The following is a 15127-nucleotide window of genomic DNA, read 5'->3' as shown; positions in this document are numbered from 1 at the left end:
TGCAACCGAGTGCCACATTCAGTCCTACTGACAACCATGTTCGGTGCGACCGAAAACCACCTTCAGTGTGACTGAAGGTTCCCAAATCTATCCATCGGCTTTCTTGTCTAATTCGCTGGGACCAAAGACTAGCTGCTTTTGTCCATTTTATGATTGTTGGAACTCAATTCATTTATAAAGAAGATTCATTCTTTGGGCATTTAGATGGAATTTTTGTGCAATAGAAGCTTAGGTGATTTCATGATCATATCCTTCATCACAAGCCTATAAACCAATGAGTTTTAAGTCATCATCCTGGAGATAAACACTCTAATGAGGATTTCAACCTCCACCTTGAAGATAATCTTGAACTCCACCATTTTCTAAAGATTGGACTTGAACATATAGTCAAATCCTAGTCTAAACCCTTTACAACACCCGTCTACGTGAATCCTCTAGGATTACAATATTGTCATCAGCTGTAGGAGATTAACTAACCTCCCATCACCTTGGTCAACTCAAAGGAGCATCACATGTAAGGTAGTTAATCTTGGAGCTGAGGAATTGACAATGCATTGACATCATAATTAGGGGAGCAAATGGGAGCTGATGGAAGGGAGAGCATCAATCAAATAAGCCAAGACAAGGCATCAACGAGGCTCAATTCGACAAGTAAGTGCCATTGAATAAGTCTATGTGCACTCTTTTCTTGTGTATGATTGAGTGTAAGAGTTTGATTGTCAAACTCAACTAGATTCTTGTGTAGGACCTTAGTTCTTGTGTATGACCTAAATCAAAGCCCTTGTATAGGCCACCTGACATAGGTGTGCATGTGTTACTCTTAGAGGGAGCATCTGGCGGGTGTAAACATAGGTCCTTAAATAAGGATTGAGGTTGTTGGTTAGCCAATAGAAAATGAACTCAAGTCTCTTGCGGAAGCCTCCAGAGGGAGTGTACGCTAGTGTCCTTATGTAGGAATATAAAGGTTAGAGGTGAACCTGATTTAAAACTTCCGATAATGAAATTCGGTACACTTATGAGTTGAGTGCATCTACCAGCAGTGGTTGTGTTTGGGATTGCTATTTGAGCATTTGTTTAATTATGCTTATGTGATTGAATCTTTACTTATACATATGCATGATTAGATGAATGCTCGGAGTTAATAGGTAGCACATCTCACACACACATGTATACTATGTAATTTGATCCTCTATTGGCTTGAAAGCCTTAGAGTTAATTGCCTTGGTTTAATTTGGATATTAGTTTTAAGTTAGGCAATTGTATTTTAATTGACTAAAATTTTATTTAGTCTTAATCATCCCCCCTCCTCTAGGATATAACCATCAATCATTAGCTCTGCGAAGCTTCCTCACATATTCCTGGTATCCTATTACATGCAATTTTAGTTAGTAACGTGAATTCTATCCTGATTAGATTTTAATCAAAGGTCAAGGGTTTTACCTAACTTAATAAGAGCAAACTCTAACTTGATTCGATGGGTTAGGGCTGTGAATTGGCATACAATGGCATCCACATAGGGCCATGCCGAAATGCTGCTTTCGCAACAGTATGAGCTGCTCCTAACCGATCATCAGGACCCTAAGTCCTAATATGAACAAACCCAAGGGTTAAGGTTTTAATGGTAAAACTTATCCATGCATCAAATCTAGGGCATACATAAGTTTATGAAATTTAATACCTACGACTTGAAACCAGAAGGTAAGATGTTCCATTTACCTCCAATTGTGAGTGTAAGTGGATTCCATGGAAGAAACAGTAACTCCAAAGGTTTTTGTCAAGAGGAATTCGGTGAAAGCAATACTGAGAAGCCCTCTCTCTCTCTCTATCTCATTCTCTTCTTATTTTTGTCTTTCTCTCCTTTGCAAGGGCAAATTCGTATGAGGAGAGGGGCAGTGAAATAAATGGATATTTATAGCGCCAGATGTGTTGCAAATGTCCCTAACGTACAGGTAGTTACTATTATGACCCTATAAAAGGTTGTTTCTAACTTTTGGGGTTCATTAAAGAGTATGCGAGTCGATTTATATCGTAGGATGGCTGCCCTTAGTGGTGATTTATGCAAGACTTCGATCACCCCGCAAATCGAACACACCAATCAATGATTATGATCGAAAGATAGTTTGATAGTTACCGATCATTGATCGGGGTCATAGTTATACGAATGTGCGTAGGATATTACTCTAGGTTAGTGTCCTAAGTTTGATTGCGATTTAATTGGCTGAAAGCCATAACTTTGGCACAGATCGAAGGTGGACAATTAAATTAAGTTTAAGGTGATTTCGGACCAGCCTCACACAACACATATGTTACCCTGTGGCTCCAAATTGAGTGATTTCGTGTGCCGCATTGGCTCAACGTCCATGATGGACATCAAGCCTAATAAGACAAATATTTTTTTATAGTTTAACGTTTAGCAGACCACTAACGGGTGGTTTAGAGGTAGTTCGGTTAATTTGGATATTTCTAGAATACTTTAAGCAAATGAATTTCATATAGTGTGATTAGGATTTGGATTGGCTAAATTCATAGCACGAGCTATTCATAATTAGCATAAACGATGATTTAGATCTAATCACCCAAATAAAAAACCCTAACTCAACTAAAATATAAACTACCTAAATTAGTAAAAGATAATAAAATTAAAAAATTCTAATTTAATCATATAGGATGATTTTTAGCATGATTAGAAGAAATTTCTAAGAAGACACTGAATACAAAAACTTTAAGATGAAAAAAGATTGTGGTGTATCGACAATGTACAGTTGCAGAAATATTCAGTTTCAATAAGGCTATTACTTGTAATGTTTTTACCACTTTTAGCTACTGAATTATTTTTATAATATTTTTGGTAATTCATCATCAAATCTAATTTAGCCCCACCAAATTTCATTCCATTTTGAGTTCCACAAAAATTCTTAAAATTTTAGAAGTACCAGCTACCTTAAATAAATAATTTTCTGTATAGTTTCTAAAATGTCCTAAAATTAACCTCCATTGAGTTTAGTTTTTATTTTTTATTTCTTTTTTTTATGAAACTAGACTCATCAAGCTTCAATATATATTTTGAATCACCTCAATTAGAGTTGTAAAATAAAATATATGAAAATTTGAAGTTAGTGCACTGAAACTACTCATTGTTAAACATTGTTGTTTATTGTTGAATAGGGGGTGATGGTGGTAGCATCGTCAAATGCTATCTAGATTTTAACAGTGGCACCATCAGGGTCTGTCTAAAAGCTCTCTTTTTTATAATGGCATTATGGAATGTTGTCCACTCTTTACAAAGTTCAAACTCCCACTTGGTTGGCCAATTTTGGTGGACCCAAAATCACTTCTATTTGTCCCAAACACATGTGAATACACGCATGGACATGCACTCCAATTGGGAAATCAAAGGTAATGCCCAGGGATATCTATTTCCTAAGCTGGCAAAAATCTAGGGTGTTACAACCCCGGTTGATCGAACACGCCTGGAGTGGCTGACCCTATGTGGATCACCCCATGACTTAAACATTTGTAAAATCAGTTTTTACAAAAATCGCAGTTCTAATCATTAGGTTGTATTTAGTCATTTGTAGAATAACAAGGCTAGTCAAGCATAAATATTTGTTAACCAAAGCATTATAAATAAATATTAAGCAACCTATCAATGTGATGTATAAGCCTTTAATTCGAGAATTTCATTCATTCAGACCTTTCATCAAATATGTTGATTACAAAAAGCAACAACGAGATTTGAAATGACAAAGCAAGTCTAACACTATTAGCACACAAAATTCTAATTATAACATAAATTCATTAACTATGGTCATCAATGGTTGATAAAAGGAAACCTAGAAGGAAATGGTCCACACCTTGTGATGGTTTGCCCGACATAGAGCGATTAAAAGGTTAGGATTTTAGTGAAAGATCACCAAAACCTAAGCAACGTACATGCTATTGTAAGATTTAGAAAACTCAACCTAAAATATGGCTAGTTTGGAAAGTGTGGTTCAATCCTTACCTTCAATCTCCGATAGAAGAGATCCGATGAAGGATCCGGAGGCAACGAGAACTTTACTCGAATAGGAGAAAGGAAAAAGGGTGCACAAAACCCTCGCACCACCAATCTCTCTCTCTCTCTCTCTCAATATTAGGGAATAAATTCGTATGGGGAGACGGGGCATGAAATAATGAATTATTTGTAGTGCTAGAATGGGTATGAATAGCCCCAAAGGCCAAGTATTCATTATATCAACCCTATAAGAGGTCATTTCCAACCATTGGGACCCACCGGGAGGTGTACATGTCAATCAAAGTTATGGAATAGGTATCCCAGTAGGAGATCTATGTTTGGATACAACCATCCGATGATTGGACGTGCTGATCGACGGGGAAGGTCCTCATTCAATTTGATGGTCATTGAGTGTCGATCAGGATTACAGCCATATGGATGTGTGTAGGTGTTCACTCCCCAAGTATAGGGTTGTGATGTAGTAATAAACTCAGTGAGACCGAGGTCGAATCCCAAGGGACTGAAACCTGTACGTAATCTGAAATTAACTAGAACTAGAACTAGACTAAGATGAAATCTAAATCAAGTGAATATGAGGGAATAATGGTGGAGTATTACTCTAAAACTTGTGAAAATAAAGGTGGGAACTAGGGTGCCAAGGATCCACTTATAACAATTGGGAAGCTACCTTGTATTGATTCAGGGATACAACTGGAATCAGAGTCCTATCCTATCCAGTTGATAAGAAGAGATTTGTTAGATCTCTGAACTTCTCATGGATTTAATCATCAATAGATAAGAGTAGTGAAGATTTGGAAGTGATTCCATCACCTAACCATGCCCAAGAGACTATGGCAAATAACAACAATTTACTAATCTCACAGCCAATCATGAGAGAATTGTGACAGTTAGAAGGGATTCCGTCACCCTACCATGCCCATGGGACGATGGTGAACAACAGGTCTTACTAATTTCACAATCTCAATAATGGAAAAAACATACTTAAAGCTATCGCAGATCCATTGTAATTTGAGTCACAACAAACCATTAAAAACTAAAAATATACCTTCATAAATAACTAGAATCCATAAGAGTTCAACAAAACATGAATTAAAGCCAAGTAAACGTCTCAATTATGTTACAAACTTCACCTCTTAGCCCTAGTTAAGAGGTTTAGCCCAACATGATTAGGCTCAACATCTTAAAAGAAATACTAAAAAGAAACAGAAAAAAAAGAACTAAATAAATATTACTTTACTCTTTCTCTACCTCTGCCCACGTCCCTGGAAAATTGAATGCCTTCTCTTTCTCTCTCGTCACCTTTTATAAGTAATAGCAGTCGGTGGGAGTGGTTGTTGTAACAGCATCGGAAACCCACTCTGTTTACGCAATAGAAATTTCTAGAAACTCTTACGTATCGGTGATGATTGGTGGGCCCATAATCTGACTTATCAAAGAAATCCACGCCGTCCATTTGTTTTCCCTCGAAAAACTAGTTAGGCTTGATCAGTTTTAGATCAGATTCGTGGTGGCCCACGTGATTGATTTTGCAGCAAAGACTCTGCCATTCAATCTTACATTTGAGACTTCATGTACCTGCAATGCTTTCGTGAGACAAAAACGGACACCTAGGTGACGGTCATGCCCCCCTCTGGACACAATGGACGGTCCTGATCATTGAAATGGATGATGGGTGGGGCCCAATGTCAAAACCCAACTGCAAGCATGTCCGTCCCGGACGTTTTGCGCTAGAAGACAGCTTTTGGAAAGTTTTGTTCAAAAACTGGGTGGGTTCCACTTTTGATGACATTTTCAGAGATCTACTCTGCTCATTATTTTCTCAGTAATGTGTAAGCCCATGGGTCAAAGTATGAAGTAAATCTAAACTCTAAGTGGGCCATACCATCTACCTGTGATGAGTCAATACCGAACGTTGAAGCAAACCTCTTCGTACTTACGTGCATGCATATAGAGTTTTGGTTATTTACAAATTTGCCACTCTCCCTTCTATAGACGTGTGTGGTTCGTTTCTCCCTACCGCACCGTCTAAAAGAAGTGAAATTTAACGAATATCCACTGTTTTTCATGCTCTTTCCATCGGTTCAATTTGGGTCCTGATCTCCCAAGGATGTCCAAGATGCTTTCTTAATGGTTATTGTCTGATTTTGTCCATCGGGTTACTTAAACACTGATCCAAGGTCTGAATTTTGACGTGTACGGTTAATTTATGGTCCTCAGGCCATATATGAAGTTTCGAGCCCAATGGATGGTGGGAAACCTGTGATCTTGTATTCTGATTGACTTTTCAAGCCTCTTCAGTATGACAAACATGATTTTCTTAAATCTCGGCCATGTAAAATCGTTGATCTCGGTCCCATGGAGTCCGTCCCTTGCCTTGATGATTCCTGAGCATTAAATCCATGCTTTTAGCACCCTTTTTCATTCTAGGCTCCTAAATTTATCTTGCAGCACAAACACAATTAAAATATGGCATTGAACAATATTATGTTCGTAAAATCATGCAATAACTAGGGTCTAATATGCAATATTTGACCCTCAACACAACTCCCAACCAGTATTTTGCTAGTCCCGAGCAAAGTATGCAAAAAATAAGTTGAGAATTACTGGACAATTTTTATACACTAGAGTGATTTTTGAACAACAATCCAGTCAATAGAATTCTAAGATTCATGAATATTGGGCATTACTTTCTCCTAGACTAAGTGCACGATAAACTTCATAATCAAGATCAAAGTATTAATCCTTCAATTAGAAAAAATTCTAAACATTATGATCTATGAGTGTATAGTGTAATCTCGGCTTATCATTAAGGTTCACTTCTCTATCTCATGATATCATTGGTAACCAACAAGAGCATTCAGGACACCAAAAACCTAAACTAAAATGTGCCTCACAGATCTTTTTTTCTTTCTTTCTACCAACTTTTGATTTTTTCCATTAAAATTATGCCAAGGAGGGAAATCAAATCCTCACTAGTAGGGAGCAAACCTATGGTGAAGATCGTACACCCAACCATTTTCACATATCACCCATGGGGAATTAAATCTACACCTATAGGGAGCAAACCTATGGTGAAGAGTACTCGCCCCACCCTTTCCAAAGGTTTCTTTTTTTTTTCTTTTTTTCTTTTTTTTATTAATCTTGACGGGCAAATTTTCCAAGGTGGTTCCTTACATGCTTAGTGATTACCAAGTTAACCCTTCAATATCAAACTGAAACCTTAATGTGAAAGCGAGATGTGACATGTGAAATCACGACTCACTCAAAGTTTACAACTTCTAATTCTGGATTAACAATTCAAACTTAACTGTGAAATCTAACAGATACGGAATCCAAGAGTCATAAATTACCAACATCATGTATCTTGAAATTCTAAGTGCCCTAGATGGCCGTTAAAATCACTTTGAATTCACAAGAAATTCCAGAAAAATTTAAAATTTTCACAATTTTTATGCTCAAGACCAAGAAAATATTGATTAGGTAACCTAATCTCCCACCCCCAACCTAAAATCTACATTGTCCTCAATGTAAAAGAAATAAGCGTGCAATGCATATGGGACAATGAAAGTAATAGAGGAGTGATGGAAAGATAATACCTGGACGAAAGAATTAAGAGGCTTTCCAAAGATATCAGCGTAAGAGTGGGCTAGCATAAGAGAGAAACCAACAAAAGCAAACTATCATAAAACAATGTATAAAGCAAACTAACCTAATGACATAAAACCGTCTATCCTAGAACAGCATAAAGAAAACTACCCTAGTCCTATGAAAGCGGTAAATTTTAATCCTCAACTGTGAAAGCACGGAAAATCTACTCAATCATGCATCTAGATTTTTCCGTCGGCCAATATCTTGGTAAATTTCTCAGAAGGTTTTTCAACAAGACCATCCAAAAGCCCGTTTTACAGTAGGCATGGATGTCCTGGAACATGAATGTCCAGAGAAATTGAGGGACCTCAACATAAAGTTTTCTTTTAATTGTCTGAAGTGTCCAAAGTATATACGATTCACCTGTGGCAGAAAAAATTTTGAAATTAGTACACTATGATGAATCAGAGACTATAAGTAGATGAAATTAGAAAAATTTGTAGTAGGTGGTGTAGTCTCAACACACGCCGAAGTTTCACTCTTTAGTTCAATTTTCAGCTCCTCCTTCATTAATGGTAACCATTCAGGATCTGGGGGAGGTACTTCAAAATAAGGGTTCTCTCGGTCCGTGACAACTACCAAAGTATTGTCTTGTGAGGCATCTACTATTTCTTGTATCATGGGATCGTTTGAATCTGCGAAGTATGCCAAATAATCATCCAAAGAGTCGAAACATTCAGTTGAAAGGAGTTCATTCATCCTATCGAGATCTATGATGATATGTTCAATAACTCCTTTATCTTCTTCGAGAGTAGAAATGAACATACTCTCTTGTTTGTTCTCAAGGTGAGATGAAATCACCACTGGGTATATCTCTTCTTGACCTAAATAGGCATATTCTAAATCAGAAGGTAAAGGTTTTAGGTCAATCTTCGGTGGCTTGAAGTTAAACGACAGAGGCACGACATCAGTTTGGGGCAATTCTTCAAATTGTGGCCTCCACTGGTTAACTTCAAGTACCGGCGCAGTATCAAGCAAGGCACACGTCTCCCTAATTATGTCATCATCCAAGTCATGGGAGTGTGCTAGGCACGTCTCTAGAGGGTCAGAGGATAAGGTTAGAGGCGTTCTATCTTCCATGAAAGAATCAATCATGTTGATGTCGTAGAAATCGTCATCATCCTTTGAGTTTCTACCGTTATTAAAAAAGATGTTTGACTCCAATGTCATATTTCTGAAAGACATAGTCATGACACCATTCCTGCAATTGATAATTGCGTTTGAAGTGGCAAGGAATGGGCGACCAAGAATGATGGGAATCTGAGAGCTCATGTTATTGATGGGTTCGGTGTCCAGGATGATAAAATCTATAGGGCAGTAAAATCTATCGACTTGGACCAACACATCCTCAATTATCCCTCTTGGTACACGAACAGAATGATCAGTAAGTTGTAGTGTGCTTAGGGTGGGTTTTAATTCACCCAAGCCTAACTATTTGTATACCGAGTAGGGAATCAAATTGACGCTCGCTCCTAAGTCAAGAAGTGCGTGATCAATTCGATAGTCCCCGATTACACATAATATGGTTGGGCTACCGGGATCTTTGAATTTCTGCGGCACATCTTGCTTCAGGATGACACTCACTTTCTCAGTCAAGAAGATCTTCTTTTGAATATTCTGTCATTGTTTGGTCGTACATAGGTCTTTGAGGAATTTGGCATATAAAGGTATTTGTATTACGACATCAAGTAGAGGAATGTTGACTTTCACTTGTTTCAACACCTCTAGAATATCCTGAGAGTTAGAGAGAGGTTTTGGTGCAACCAACCGTTGAGAAAATGAAGCAACTGGCTTCTCTAGAATTTTCGGTTCTAATTTTTGTTGGGCATCACTAGATCCATCCTTGTTGTCCTCTTCTGAATCTTGAGGCTTTTCAAGCCTAACCGGAAGGGTTTTATCAATAATCTTCCCAGTCCTAAGAGTGGTGATGGATTTAGCGTGCTTCATTTGATTTGAAGAGCTTGGGTTGCCAACTTTATATTACAGCTTTGGTTTGGGAAGAGGTTGAGCTGGGAGGCTCCCCTTATTCCCAATCGTATTTTCAGTCTTAAGTCCTTGTAATGTTTTGTTAAGGTCTTGCAAGACTTGTAGCATATCCTGATTGAACTGATCTTGCTTTTCAAAATGTTTTAAAATCAGATCTTCTTGAGGTTTCTCTTGTTGTTGTTGTGAAGTCTATTGCTGTGAAGTCTGATCAAAGAAATCTTGAGGGGTATCAGTTTGTCCATTCCTCCAACTAAAATTTAGATGATTTTTCCCACCAAGATTGTACGTATTAGAGGTAGGTCCATTGAAAGGTCTTTAATAGTTATTTACGGCATTGGATTGCTTAGTCAGTACCTCTTGAAAGGCAAATATGGTTGGACAATTTTCAGTTGTGTGACTGTTACAACCACAAATATCGCAAACAACTTCCTTACCCTTGTCCTTCCTTGATTCCATGGCCTCGAATTTCTTTATGAGATTAGCCACTTTAGAATTGAGATCATCATCCTCTTTTAGAAGGTATACTCCGCCCATTTCCTTTAATTGAGTGGGCCTAGAAGTGGTATTTGATTTTGGGTATGTGTCTCATGTTTGTGTGTTTTCAGCAAGTCTATCCAAGTAATCCCACACATCATCGGCATTTTTATTCATAAATTCTCCATTGCACATTGTCTCGACCAATTGACACGTGGAAGATGTCAGTCCATTATAGAAAAAGTATGTAATGTGCCATGTTTCAAATCTGTGTTGTGGGCATGAGCTGACAAGGTCCTTGAAACGCTCCCAACATTGGAAGAATGTTTCATCCTCCTTTTGGGCAAAGTTCATAATTGACTTTCTAAGGGTGTTCGTTTTGTGATATGAAAAAAATTTCTTTATGAACTCCCTTGTCATGTCATTCCATGTGCCAATAGATTGGGGACGTAGTGAATGTAACCATGTCTTAGCTTTCTCTTTCAAAGAAAAGGGAAAGAGTTTCATCCTGACCATGTCCTCAGACACGTTAGGAAAGTATAAAGTGGCTATGATTTCATCAAACTCTTTCAAGTGTAGATACGGATTTTCATATTCAAGCCCATGAAACTTTGGAAGGAGTTGAATTACCCCTGGCTTGATATTCATGTGTCCCGTATTTTTGGAAAAAAACCATGCATGAGGATATACTCACCCCTGCCTGTTGCAAATAATCTCGTAAAGTACGAGGTGGGGGTGCTTGATGCACCTCATTCTCATCTTGGATGTCCTCCACCCTAGGTTGGGGTAGAAGAGGTTGATTTGCGGCCATAACCTCAGTTAATTCTAAGGATCTCAAGTGGTGTCTAATCTTGCGATGGATAAATAACCCCTCAACCAATCCTCCTTGAGACGTAGAGTGTTGTCACGAACCTACTTAGGCATGAAACACTCGCAATCCTCAATTCAAATTCAAAACCTATATCTAAAATAAATGAAGAAATACAAATCTAGAAAATAAGAGAAAAGAGTTGAAAGGAAGTTACCAAATTAGAAGTCCTAAATTAAGAACCTGCAAAACAAAACAAACCAAGTTAATTTCTACAGATAGAAAGTCTAGAAATAGCAGGAGATCCTAAAGTAAACTAGTTTCTAAAAAAAGAAAATTTTCTAAAAGGAAAAATAGAAAGTTTCTAAAAACAAATTAGGAAAATTCTAAACCTAAAATAGAAAGACAATTAGTTTCTAAATTAGAAGAAATCCTAGAATTAGAAAGTTTCTAAAGATAAAACCTAATCTAAAATAGAAAACAGAAAGTCTAGAAAATTAGAAAGATATTACCAATTTAAAATGTGTATGTCAAGGTCCTACAAAATAGGAAAATAGATTAGTTTCTAAAAACATAAAAAATTCTAACCTAAAATTAGAAAATCCTAATTTTAAACTAATCTTAAAACTAGTTAATCTCAGAAAAACGTAACCGTCAATCCCCAGCAACGGCGCCAAAAACTTGTTCACTCCCCAAGTATATAGGGTTGTAATGTAGTAATAAACTTGGTGAGACCGAGGTCGAATCCCAAGGGACTGAAACCTGTACGTAATCTGAAACTAACTAGAACTAGAACTAGACTAAGATGAAATCTAAATCAAGTGAATATGAGGGAATAATGGTGAAGTATTACTCTAAAACTTGTGAAAATAAAGGTGGGAACTAGGGTGCCAAGGATCCACTTGTAACAATTGGGAAGCTACCTTGTATTGATTCAGGGATACAACTGGAATCAGATCCTATCCAGTTGATAAGAAGAGATTTGTTAGATCTCTGAACTTCTCATGGATCTAATCATCAATAGATAAGAGTGGTGAAGATTTGGAAGTGATTCCGTCACCTAACCATGCCCAAGAGACTATGGCAAACAACAACAATTTACTAATCTCATAGCCAATTATGAGAGAATTATGAAAGTTAGGAAGGATTTCGTCACCCTACCATTCCCATGGGACGATGGTGAACAACAGATCTTACTAATTTCACAATCTCAATAATGGAAAAAACATACTTAAAGCTATCGCAGATCCATTGTAATTTGAGTCACAACAAACCATTAAAAACTAAAAATATACCTTCATAAATAACTAGAATCCATAAGAGTTCAACAAAACATGAATCAAAGCCAAGCAAACGTCCCAATTATGTTACAAGCTTCACCTCTTAGCCCTAGTTAAGAGGTTTAACCCAACATGATTAGACTCAACATCTTAAAAGAAATACTAAAAAGAAACAAAAAAAAGAACTAAATAAATATTACTCTACTCTTTCTCTGCCTCTGCCCACGTCCCTGGAAAATTGAATGCCTTCTCTTTCTCTCTCGTCACCTTTTATAAGTAATAGCAGTCGGTGGAAGTGGTTGTTGTAACAGCGTCGAAAACCCATTCTGTTTACGCAACAGAAATTTCTAGAAACTCTTACGTATCGGGGATGATTGGTGGGGCCATAATCTGACTTATCAAAGAAATCCACGCCATCCATTTGTTTTCCCTTGAAAAACCAGTCAGGCTTGATCAGTTTTAGATCAGATTCGTGGTGGCCCACGTGATTGATTTTGTAGCAAAGACTCTGCCGTTCAATCTTACATTTGAGACTTTATGTACCTGCAATGCTTTCGTGGGACAAAACGGACACATAGTGACGGTCACGCCCCCCTCTGGACACAATGGACGGTCCCGATCATTGAAATGGATGATGGGTGGGGCCCAATGTCAAAACCCAACTGCAAGCACATCCGTCCCTGGACGTCTTGTGCTAGAAGACAACTTTTGGAAAGTTTTGTTCAAAAACTGGGTGGGGCCCACTTTTGATGACATTTTCGGAGATTTACTCCGCTCATTATTTTCTCAGTAATGTGTAAGCCCATGGGTCGAAGTATGAAGTAAATCCAAACTCTAAGTGGGCCACACCATCTACCTGTGATGAGTCAATACCAAACGTTGAAGCAAACCTCTTCGTATTTACGTGCATGCATATAGAGTTTTGGTTATTTACAAATTTGCCACTCTCCCTTCTATAGATGTATGTGGTTCGTTTCTCCCTACCGCACCGTCCAAAAGAAGTGAAATTTGACGAATATCCACTGTTTTTCATGCTCTTTCCATCGGTTCAATTTGGGTCCCGATCTCCCAAGAATGTCCAAGATGCTTTCTTAATAGTTATTGTCTGATTTTGTCCATCGGGTTATTTAAACACTGATCCAAGGTCTGAATTTTGACGTGTACGGTTAATTTATGGTCCTTAGGCCATATATGAAGTTTCGAGCTCAATAGATGGTGGGAACCCTGTGATCTTGTATTCTGACTGACTTTTCAATCCTCTTTAGTGTGACGAACATGATTTTCTTAAATCTCGGGCATGTAAAATTGTCGATCTCAGTCCCCTGGAGTTCGTCCCTTGCCTTGATGATTCCTGAGCATTAAATCCATGCTTTTAGCAGCCTTTTTCATTCTAAGCTCCTAAATTCATCTTGCAACACAAACACGATTAAAATATGACATTGAACAATATTATGTTCATAAAATCATGCAATAACTAGGGTCTAATATGCAATATTTGACCCTCAACAATAGGGTAATAATCTAGACTAGTGTCCTAGGTTTGATCGCCATCTAACCGTTCGAAAGCTACAACTTGGGCAATGAATGGAGAGTGAACATTTAACTTAAGTTTAGGTTATCATCTAAGCCACTTGCACATTCCATGCACTCGGCTTGCGAGTCAAAGTTGAGTGATCCTATATGCTATTTCGACTCAATATCCACGATGGACATCAAGCTCGACAAGACGTACGATATTGTATACTTTCGAGTTTAGTAAACCACGAACGCGCTGTTTATACCTAATTCAGTTAATCGAGGCATTTCTGAATAAGCTAAACCTCAAGATTTCTCGTGGGTGAAAGTTAGCACTGGGATTAGCTAAGCTCATGATGCCACGCATTCATGTTTAGCAGAAATGAATTTTCATTCCTAATTATCCTCATCCCTTGGCTGTTTGGAAGCATAAAGTAAATGGGGGTTTCAAATCCCCTTGAAGAGGGGGTTTGAAATCGATGGCGAGACCTTGGATTACATCTAAAATCCTTCCAAGAGTTGTATGTGTAACATGTGTGTCATCGAACTATTATTCTATTGGGCACATGGCCTACTAATGATATCCCAAAATAATTAGATTATCAATTGCATCACTATAATTATTTTAACATGATGATCAGCACCGTCCAAATATTGTCCATGTAAATCAACAGTTAAAAATCGTTGGTTAGTCGCTTGGACATGGTCTTGTGCTTGTAGCTCATTGGAGACTTGGAATTCCATCATTTTTGGATAAAGCATATATTTCAATAGGCTTATTATAACTATTGTGTCAAACATTTCATACGTCACTAATTAAAAATATTAAAGTTGATTTAGTAATTAAATTCAAACCCTTATAAATATATCATGCATTGATACTTTTGAATTAAAGTTGATTCCGAGTCCTGGGTGCCAAACACAATAGGAGGATTTCAAATCCAGGGGTTCTAAATTCATGCTCCCAACAAGGCTCTAATGTAATTATGATATTTAGTTGGGCTAATAAGGCCCTGTGGACGTATTAAAGTTTTTGTATAAAATTTTACAAGATATTACAAAAAAATGTTGACCACCGTTTGAATACTTTCTTTAATTTAACCGGTGTCAAAGAGAGATTGGTGACAGACTTTGGAGTGCTTTCTTTAATTCACTGACAGTAAAAAGAGAGGTGATTAGTTGTTACCATGTATGTAGGGCTCACAGTGATCTATGTGCTATAAATTCAGGAAACAGCCGTGATTGAATCCCCACCATTAAAAACTTGATGGATTCCATCGGAATGTTTATTTGCCATCCAACCTTTTGATAAAGTCCCAAACGCTTAAATGAAAAGACCACAAAAATATCAAGTTAATCTAAAGTTTTTGTGGCCCACGAGAAGTTTTTAATAGCGAATCA

General features: G+C 37.5%; 1 non-coding gene across 1 annotated transcript; it reads left to right on the top strand.

Moving 5' to 3' along the window:
- Positions 1-10388: 10388 nt before the first annotated feature.
- Positions 10389-10495, top strand: LOC131219628 (small nucleolar RNA R71). Its single transcript, XR_009158277.1, has one exon. It is a non-coding gene; the product is annotated as a small nucleolar RNA R71 (small nucleolar RNA).
- The last annotated feature ends 4632 nt before the right edge of the window (positions 10496-15127 follow it).

Source organism: Magnolia sinica, chromosome 11 (assembly GCF_029962835.1).
Source record: "Magnolia sinica isolate HGM2019 chromosome 11, MsV1, whole genome shotgun sequence".
NCBI classification, from domain to species: domain Eukaryota; kingdom Viridiplantae; phylum Streptophyta; class Magnoliopsida; order Magnoliales; family Magnoliaceae; genus Magnolia; species Magnolia sinica.
Note: the sequence above shows the minus strand (reverse complement) of the source record. Positions and strands in the feature narration are given on the sequence as shown.